The sequence below is a fragment of the Myiozetetes cayanensis genome, unplaced genomic scaffold, assembly GCF_022539395.1.
Source record: "Myiozetetes cayanensis isolate MyiCay16 unplaced genomic scaffold, myiCay2020 scf2-11, whole genome shotgun sequence".
NCBI classification, from domain to species: Eukaryota; Metazoa; Chordata; class Aves; order Passeriformes; family Tyrannidae; genus Myiozetetes; species Myiozetetes cayanensis.
The window spans coordinates 85,565,241-85,575,530 of NW_026087411.1; the positions used below are offsets into that span (position 1 = coordinate 85,565,241).

The 10,290-nt window shown below is 42.6% G+C and overlaps 1 long non-coding RNA gene across 3 annotated transcripts; it reads right to left on the reverse strand.

Annotated features, from left to right (window-relative positions):
* Window positions 1-2,565: 2,565 nt before the first annotated feature.
* Window positions 2,566-9,786, reverse strand: LOC126640779 (uncharacterized). 3 transcript variants are annotated; one of them, XR_007629137.1, is made up of 4 exons: window positions 9,577-9,786; window positions 5,279-7,358; window positions 4,228-4,431; window positions 2,566-3,627 (listed from the first exon to the last, which is right to left on the reverse strand). It is a non-coding gene; the product is annotated as an uncharacterized LOC126640779 (long non-coding RNA). The 3 variants fall into 3 exon arrangements; XR_007629136.1 differs by having other exon boundaries at window positions 5,279-8,048; XR_007629135.1 differs by having other exon boundaries at window positions 5,279-9,786.
* Window positions 9,787-10,290: the final 504 nt, after the last annotated feature.

Below are 10,290 nucleotides of genomic sequence, written 5' to 3' on the forward strand. Positions count from 1 at the left end.
TGGTCCATGAGTCTGGAGCTCAGTGGTCCATAACTGGCTACAGAATCGTGATGAAGTTATCTGCCACTGCTTGAAAACATGTAGAAATCATTAGATGAAATGACATCTTGAAGTCATTTTCAACCTTACACTGCAGAAATTTCTGTGAATTAGTGGAATAGTTTCACTCCTCTTTTTAATAACAGCAGGACTAAAAATGGAAGAACAAATAATAGATTAAAAAATGGTACAGTTTCAGTATCCACTACTGATAGTGCAAGTTTATGAGACTTTTCTCTTTATATGATACATATAGAATAGAACATCTGTGCAGATTTGGAAGAGCTGGTATGTCAAACTGTGACATATGAGAATTGAAATGTATCTCATCTTTAGTGAAAACTTTGGGCAAATAGCTGAACTATATTAAATTAGATTACTTGAGAATTACAAAAAGTGTAATTTGAGAGGAAGGTCGTGACAGATAGAACTTTGCCTTGTATTTACATAATGGATTAAATGCTTTTTTCTTTTCAAATGCCAAAATTGGTCAAGGATTTCTGAAAGAATAATACTCCTTAAAACAATATAATTATCCCAGATCCTTAAAGTTCCACCAGGAAGAAAAAGTTCTTGCCAGAGAAGAAAAAAAATAAATTTCTACATATGGTATCTGACTGATATGTACTGAATTTTAAGCTTCAGGGCAAGAAATGTGTGTGGAAATACCTAATTTTCATGCTTTGGGACTTCACATCTGTGAAAGCCTTGGTATCATTACACTGGCACATCAGGTTGGATGAGGGTATATTTTTACTTGGAACCTGTTTCTTGTGCTTATCAGAGAAGTCGCTTAGCATACTAACATCTGGCACAGACCTGCTCTCTGAAGGAGAGGGCTGATCTGCCTGACAATAAGCCCCAAGTGCCATCTGAAGGCACAGCCCTATGTGCAAGCCCCAGCAGAGCACGGCAGAGGTGGCCCATCCCTACTGCAGGATGGTGCTTTCATCCAGCCCTAAAAAACTGTGGTAAGTGCTTCCACACTTCTGTACACAGTCCTCACCCTTAAAAAGATAAGAAATCAAAGTGTTTGAACATGGTGAAGAGCAGTGTAAGCTGCTTACATAATCACTGTTTACATTCTGTATAGAGGTGACAAAATCATCTCGAAAAAAATTGTCAGTGTTGATAAAGACCATATCAGTAAACAGCAGATTAAGCGGGACACAGAGAGCCTTGCAGCCCAATTATACATAATTTGCCACGGACATGGTTTGAGAAAGAAATGCACACAATGACTTAGAGAAAATTGCTTAGCTTGGCCACATCCTTATTAACAAAACAAAAGTGCCTGAGGGCAAATTGTCCTTGAAAAATAACTCCTGGAAATAACAGCGTGTCCTCATCCTTTACCTTATGATGAAGAAGAGCCTTTTTCTCCCACTCCCCATCCCCTGAAGCTATCCTGAGCCTCTTCAACATCTACCTGACTTGCATGTTTCCTCACAGCTGCTTAGACCTGGCCCCTCACCCTTGAAGAGCCAGGATCTGCATCACTAATCTGTTACACGCCTTCAGCAGCTCTTTTTTTGGGATCTATGTGGTGATTTCATCCTACCTTAAATCCAAGATACCACAGATCTTGGAGGTTGCTCTGCCATGCCTAGTCTGCTGTTTTATCCGATGAGCATTCCTGCATCCTTCCCAAAGTCTTGTTCCCAACTTTTCCTGCACTCATGCATCAACTGCAAGCACAAAGACAAATCAAATCACCAGGGAAGTGAGTGTATGAGCCTACCAGCAGCCTAAGGAAAGTGTCTCTGCCACTGTGTTTTAACTCAGCTGTTCATGAAAAATGTTCCACCACACCTTCAGCAATGAACCTGTGGGGATTTGTTGATCATATTTCAGAGTGACAGTCTGTTTATAACAAGTTTTCAAAATCAGAACTTTTAAGGAAAAGAAAGGTGGTGACTTGTTGTTCATTGTTTTCAGGTACTGAAAAGGAAAATTTAGAAAACTTTTATAATTCCACTGAACTAATACAAACATTAAGGACAGACTGTCAAAAATAACAGCTTTAAAAGGACTGAATTAATCTTTCCTAAAGAGTTGAACAATGATCTACTGGCTAACAATCTTTAAAACTAATAACAAGAGAACAGGCTAGAATAGAAAAAGAATCTTTCAAGGAATATTTGGATGAGTTGAAATTTCTCAAATTACTTTTACTGTGCTGAAATTCCAGAAATCACTGAAGACTTTGTGAGGTTGTGGGGAAAGGGGAAAATCATGAGGAAAAAGACCATGAACAAGAACAATGCTGAGAAGGATAGCCATATTATCACCTTAAAAAGAGGGAGTAGGATTATGTACAGAATACCTAGCTAGGGAACGGCACCATAGAAACGGACCTATAACACATGACAAAAGGAATCTAATTGTTCCAAGTATCATATGGAAGGCATGGATGGTAAACAATATCCTTCACATAGCACTGATGAGATCTTGATCAGAGCAATATTTCTTGTATTGGAGTTCATACTTTAAGAAATACACAGAAGTAGTGAAAAGACCTTTATTTATTGTGCATTAAAAAATTTCTAGGAAAAAAATTGCTCTTTGTAGGAAAGCAGATACGCAGGGGAGGTATTAGTCATAGTTGTCTATGCTGCTATGAATGTGAAAGTGGTCAGTTATTTTCCATTTACAAGGAGACAGTAACCTGTGAATATATAGTAACATTAACACTTGTGTTAAATATCAGGTGAACTTTCTTGCCATCAGCACAGTCAGGCACTACATCAGGAGATGGCTGTATTATTGTCATAGGAAGTTTAAACAATTGTTCCTGGCTTGAGGCCAGTAGTTGGTCTACGCCACCTTTTGTGTCCATCATTTCTACGATTTTTTCTTCTAAGCAAATACCTTGATTTTTTAAGCAATTCAAAGCCACATTCAAATTCCAGCTGCAAACTCTTGTTTTGTTGCCCATATGCTCTCCAGCACAGAGCAGTGTGCTGTGTTTGACAAGCTAGCAGGCTCTAGGGACATCCTGTTGGGACAATGCAGAGAAGAAATACTGGGAAGGTAAGTGAAGAGGGAAGGAGGAATATATTAGCTCTGTGGCTCAGTGGCAAGTATCACCAGTGTTACAAATACCATCAAAGGAGAGCCAGTTCCTCAGTGCCATTGAACCCAGGTAATCTGGAGCTGGGTTTTGCAAGCTCAGCACAAGGATACTGTGTAACTTGTCTATTTACAGTATCATGGCCATTCCAAGGTTCAATGAGAATTTCAGTGTGGGAGAAGATGCCATGAACAGATGGAAAGGCAGCAGTAATCTGCAGACATATTGACAAAGCGTGCAGGCCAACTGGGTGCTGACCAAGACCAGCTGTCCCTTCTTTTTCGTCTAGAGTATTTGAGAGAAAAAAAGAGGCAGAGTTTCAAGTAACACTCCCGCCCATGAGTTACTGCTTGGTGTTGATACGGTGTGACCCTTTTTCCACGGCTGTTTTATCCACTACAAGGATGCCATCTTCGCTGCCTTAGAAGCACCCCCATTCACATCCTGCACCAGAAGGCAGCAAACTCCTCTTTCTTTTTGGTAGTACAGGCAAAATTGGACCTGTACAGGCAAGCCTATCAAAAGAAGAAAAATGTGAGCTTAGGGGGGAAGTGGTTTGACAAGGTGCCTGCTCTCACCTAGCCATAATAAATCCTTAGCTGTTCTTGGACTGTAAGGACAGAGATCACACCTTCATATGTGCCTTCTTATGTTGCCTGCCTAATGTCTCCTAGGATCCAGTACAATACTTACACAAAACATATAAGAGGATACAGCAAGGAAATATCCCCAGTTTTGCCAGCTATCTCCCCAAACTCCCAAGAGGTTTGGAAAGGCAGATGTATGCTCTAGGTCTTTGAAATGATCTGGCATCTCCAACAGCTCAAACACTACAGTGCCATAAAACACTCATTCTGTCAGAAATGCCATAAACGACTTACCGCCTGAAAGATGCATCCTAAAAACCCATTTTCAAAGTACATCTTTATAAAAAACAGAGCAGTTCAAACAATTATTTCCATATGAAAAGGGCCAACCAGAATTAAATATTATGTTATGAAACAAAGTCCCTGGCCAAGACAAAGGCAATTTTCTATCTGCAGGTTAACAATATGAGGTGTCACCCAGCTGCCTTCAAGAGAGTTTGCAAGCCTTGTCATATAATACCCGCTTACCATGGTGATTGCAAGCTGTCTCAGTGTTACTGCAATCAGCCCAGATCCAGTTTTGAGAAGTAAGATAGAAGATAACAGATTCACACAGCACTGATTTAGTCTTCAGGCTTGCCGAGAAGTTTGCTTGCACCTGGCAGTGCTGATTGAAGTCCACACCTGATTACGCCAAAACTATTTATTCTGTCAACAAGGCATTTTGCAGTTCTGAAACATAAAGGTGCAGGAGGTTCCTTTATAATTTCAAGAGAAACTGGAGCAGAATCTTTGACTTCTCAAGGACAAAACACAGTGCAAAACAAAACAAAGCACAAATCATCGACTTGATATTCTTACCAAAAAAAATCACAACACAGTGAAAGAAAACAGTTTCTTCCTAAGAAGTAATTCCTAGAGTAACCTGAAATTGTTCCTCCTTTGAGGGCATTTTAGTAAGTTACTGTTTGAGACCCAAAGAAGAGCTTGTATGCCTGAACACTCATCTGCTTGGGTTCTTTTTTACTGCATCATGTAGTCTACTAGAAGATATGTCTCCCTATGAGCTTGCCTGACATTTACTAGGACACTGGTGCTAGAACAACATTACCTCACTAATATAACATTACATTCCAAACAAAACATGGAATAAAGCATTCAACCCTCCTCATATCAGGACCAAGGGTCAAGTAGTCCTTTTCAACCTTCAAGGCTTTTAGCTTTCATCTTTTCCTACCCAGGGTCTGCTCAAAATATAAGCAAACTGACCAGGTACCAGGACACACGGAGAGCTCAGGGGCTTCTGATGTGAGTTATAGGAATGCAGGGGAGCGGTAGGCAAACAGCATAAGGATGATCCTCTTCATATTACCCAAAAAAGTAGATTTAAAAGAAGAATAAGAGTTTGCATTTCTGTTAATATTCTTGTAAGATGGGAGGGTGTGTGTGAGGGGTGGGGGTGTGTGTGTGCTTTCAGCTTTCTAGGTTGAAAAGCAAATAAACACTTTCATTTATGTGTAACTATGTTGCCTGTGAAGGTTATCTCTGGAGATCCCAATTTTTATTCTCTCTCACCAACCTTTGCCACTTGAACAAATGCTGTGGTTGTGAGATGTCACCTGGAACATGGCTCAGCACCAGTGGGAGGCTCAGAGGTGTTTGCTGGCAGCAGATGTTTGGTGAGAGCATTGATACCCATCTATACCGCACCTGGAGGATCTCCACTGAGCAGGGTATTTGCACATCCATTTCCCACCTCTTCCAGTCTTCATCACCAAAGCCTGTGGCACAGAAGGATAATTGAATCCCCCTCAAACTATGTCACACCAGGTCACACCTGCCTCACCCTGCTCTGTCCCTGTGTGGCATTTCGGAGCTCCGGGAGGCAGGTGTGACACCTTGCTCTTACCAGAAGCCCATGACCACAGAGGTCCAAATGAGCATTTGCAGCTCTTCTTTCCAGGAATCTGTCACTGGTTGCTATAGTGATAAACAAGTTGGCTTATTAGGAAAAGGAACAAAACACTAGAGAAAATTATTTCAAAATGGCCTATGTGCATACATAAGCATGCAGTCTCTCTCCTCATTGTCAGCTTGGGCAGCTAGTTTCTTTTTTCTGGAACAGCATGGACACCATATACATTATTTTAGAAAGTCCAGTCCCATCTCCACTGTGTTTTCTGACACACAGTATCCTTTGTGAGGGAGTGGAGCTTTCACATCTGAGCTGGATGATTAAATTTCTTGGAGGTTTCCAAAACTGGATGGTGTAAGAAAATGTGCTCTCTTAGAAAAACTGCTAGGTGATCTAATGAGGCTGAAATAAGTCTAAAGGAGCAGGAGAGGACAGAAGAAATTATGCTTTTGCTTTTGCTGCATCCTCTACTGGGGTTTCATTTTTTTTAACCTTTCTTTGCCCCTTGCTGATGCCAAGGTACCTCTGTGCAGACACTTAGGGTGGCGATCTGTGCCTGTCAGATGGCAGAACATTACTTTCTCTGTAGGATGCCTGGCTTACACTTTAGTCTTCTGGGCCTTCGCTAACATGTAATAAGCCTGTTTTCATTTGAATCTCTAGATACACAGTGACTCACTGAGATCAGGCTTGTGCCCTTGAGTGTGTAGTAGACAGTGGATGTTCTTTGACACTCCTGTGAGATGCAGCCACAATGCTCCTTTTTTTTGGCTAATTACACATTCTGATTGACTGAGTGATGCCAGAAGGTGTAAATTCAAACACTAGAAACTACAATGCCTATATTTCATTCAGACAAGCAGGGCTAGTCTTTTGTCTGCTATGATTTGAGTCACCTGGCATCTGGATTTACCATCACAGAAACCAGGCTGATAAGCTCCCTTTGCCAGAGCTAATTACTCACCTCCAGTTACCACCAGTAACTGATGTTGAAAGGAAAATATGAAACAGCACAAAGAAATAAACCATCCTTGAGTTTAAGCTATTCATTTACAGTCATGTGAAACAAAAACTATTTCTCTGCAGCGTTTTATCCACTAGTTAAAAATAATTGCACATTTTTATATGTTTATCCAACTGATTTTGCTTCTGCTTCCCATGGGACTGTAATAGTTCTATCAACTGCAGAACCTACAAAACAATATATTTTAATAGCTTTATTTCAAATGCTATCTTATAACTCAGACCATCTTTCCAATAACTGAAAAAAACCCCTGCAAAACCCCAGTTTGTAATGTTGTGCCTAGCTTGAGGAAATCCTGGTGTTCAGAAACTGAGGGGAAATTCAAAAGGAGCAAGAAAAGGCTTGGCCAGCTTGTTCCCCAACCAGGCATGTCTAGCTGAGAGGCTGGGTGGGAATGCTGGGTCACAGGGGAAGCCTCTAGACGGAGCTGCCTGATGGGCGAGTGACCCTGAGTCGGGAAGGGGTGAAAGGCAGAAAGAACCGAATTGTTTTAAGAATGTGGAGAAGTACATCCATGGCAAGCTATAGCAACTCTCCTGCCATGTCTGTCTACCCTTTTCTACAGATACTGGAATGACTGAAAGCAGCGAAGAAGAAAGGAACTTCTGACTTATGACTACATCCAGCAGTGTGTTCCAGTTTGAAAAAAACTTCTGTGGGCCTGTAGAGGATGCTTTCTAGCACTGTGTCAAGCGCTCTCCCGCTGGAGCCAGGCATCATCTGATGGTAAGAAGCACAAGAAACTGAAGCAGAGATAGTTTTTTTAAAAACAAATGAAAAATTGGGTGGCAAGTCCTGACATATCTCTGAAAAAAATCTTTGGAGGCCGGGGGCAGCAATCACAACACCATAATAGATGAGCCAAGCCATAAACTACTGCAAACAAACAATTCTGGACCAGATCCTGAAGAGAAATGCCTGCCCACACACTCTGATACAACCCAGAATATGCACTGTGCTGCATACTGTGTGTGAAACCATAGGAACAGCCTGAGTCACACAGTGATTGGTACCATCCATCACAAGTTAGAAACTCGTCCTTTGTTTTGAAGTTGCACCTGAGGCCTCAAATCAAATGTGACAATTTTTATAATAACCTGTGCTAAGGTGTTTGGCAGAAAAAACTATCTCTGTAGACAGTTTGTCTCTGCAAATGGAGTGGTTATTTGACTGGGTTCCTCCAATTTCCAGAGGATGAACATTCTGCTTTGCTTATCAAGAAACAACAGTTTAATAAATAGCAGCTGCCTTGTATGTAGCGCCTTCATTATGTTTTACCTTTCCATCTAAAATAATCTACACCTAAAGCTAAGAGACGGTGCTGCTGCGTTATTTGATATCCCATCTGATGTATCCGGCTCATGACCTCCCAGTCGGTTCCATGGCACGTGAAGACACGTTACAACGGTTCTGAGGGAAAAATATATTTGTTGAGATTTGTCATCAAGTGACCACGTGCCTCATATTGTTATGTTACAGCAAATGCTAGATGAGCAAATGCAGTAAATATTTGTTAGCAAGTGTAGAGAAACACATAGTTACCAGCTTTCAGGAACACAATTAAAGAGGCGGAAGGTCACCACACAGTTCATCGGGACACCTCCCTGGTGCTGAGTTACTGTTTGTGCTCCTTCCTAAACTGCTGCAATTACATTCAGCTATTCTTACTGCTGCTTTTACTAAGGCATAAACCATTAAGTATCCTCTATAGGCTGAGCTCTGAATACAAAACACAAGTTCACTAAAGATAATATTTTGGAGGAAAAAGTAATACAGTACTTTTAAAATATTATATATTTGACTATAAAGAATGCCAATTAAACACTTCCATTTGTAACCCTTAGTTTCTATGTTCCGTCCCAATAGCTTTTTAAGAATCCTGACATGGTATCATATAGTATCTAGGAGTGATTAGCTTTGAATTAACTTCTCCAAATGACCGCTGGTTTTCAAATGAGAACAAGCAGTAGCTTCTTGGTATGTTGCTTTGGTACACATGTTTGCATTATTCGAACAAATTATCTCTGTAAATAGGATTGTACTGGAAATGAGAAAACAATGGTATGCTCAGTCACTGGAGAGAGGTGGAGTTCAGGTGATTGTCCTTTGGATAAAATGCATCAGCATAAAACCACCAACTGTAATTTCACGTCCAAGGCATTTTTCATTTGGATATATAGAACTATTTATGCTCACTGCATTCCTCCATATTATTTCATTAATCACATAACAACCCTTCCACTTCACCACTAACTCTAATTAGCTCTTTGCCACACAGATGTTTCCTCATTTAGATGTCCAGTGCCTGGTCATGTGTCACCCTCACTTTCAGATGAATTTCAGCTTACATTACATCGCTTCAGTGTCCTATCTGTGTGTGAGCCTGCTGGGTTAATATGTCCTTTTAAATAACAGATTGATTGCAGATAGATATGAATGATAGATAGACATGGTGTCCACATTATCTGCATTTGTTATACACATGCAAATGTGAAGGATGCATGTGAAACTGGAACCAAAGCAGTAGTTTAAGCCCAGGAGGCTGGCGTGAAGGCATGACTGATTTCTCTAAGCCACGCTATTCCTACTAATAAGTCAATGTATCAGTGACAAATCACTCGATTTCTGATCTCAAATAGTTCATGAGCCAGTGAGACCATCATTCGATCTATATGTTTTAATCAGAGAATCATGGAGAATTCTGTAATTTGCAAACTCTACTGCTGTGCTTCTGTGCTCTTATCCAGCTTGAAGTTTTAAAAGCATAATTCAAGCTGTAAGGAAGTGTTTAGTTATGACAGCAGGGAGTGTTGAAAAATGCATCGGAAACTTCCCTGGGAGGAAATGATTCGTGAAAGGTTTTAGATTGTGCATGTCATGTGTGTTGCAGCACCTAATGAATGTCTTTTTCTCAAAATAAAGAGAGACGGATTATTACGAAATTCTGATATACGTATCCTTTTCAAAAAGGAGCTACGATCTCTGGGGACGCAGCTAGGCAGAACAACGGGGAGATGCGTTCCGGGCTCGCACGGGCTCGCAGGGCGGTGCGGGCGATGTGAGGAAGGCAACACCGACTGACGGGCACCGACGGGAGCTGCGGAAAACCTCCGCCTTATTTACAACTTCTTACTTCGGCCGGGCTCGAAAATATTCCTCCCTTAAAAAAAAAAAAAAAAAAATCCAACCAAGCCAGAAATAAGCGAGCGAGTGCCCTTCGCTCCGAGGGGTAAGTACTCGGGCACGGACCCTCTCCCTACCCCAGCCCAGCCCAGCCCAGCCCAGCCCAGCCCAGCCCTGCCCTGCCTGCCCAGCCCGTCGGGCGGCTGCCGCTGTGCCGGGAAAGGCGTCCCGCTCGCGGAGAGGAGGAGCCCCCCGAGCTCCCCGTCCCCTCCAGCCGGTCCCCGGCGCCGCCCCCGGAGGGCAGCGAGTGCGGAGCTCCCCGGGCCGCCGCCGCCCCCTCCCCGCGGCTCCCGGGGCGGCAGCCGGAGCGGGGCGGGGCAGGAGCCCCCGGCCCCCGCCCGCGGGGACCCTCGCTCCCGCCTCTCCGCCCGCCCTCCCCTCCCCGCCCCCGCGCACCGCCAGAGCCGCCCGGGGAAGCGCAGGAGAAGGAGCGTCTCCCCAGAGTCCCCGCCGAGCCCCGGTCCGGCGA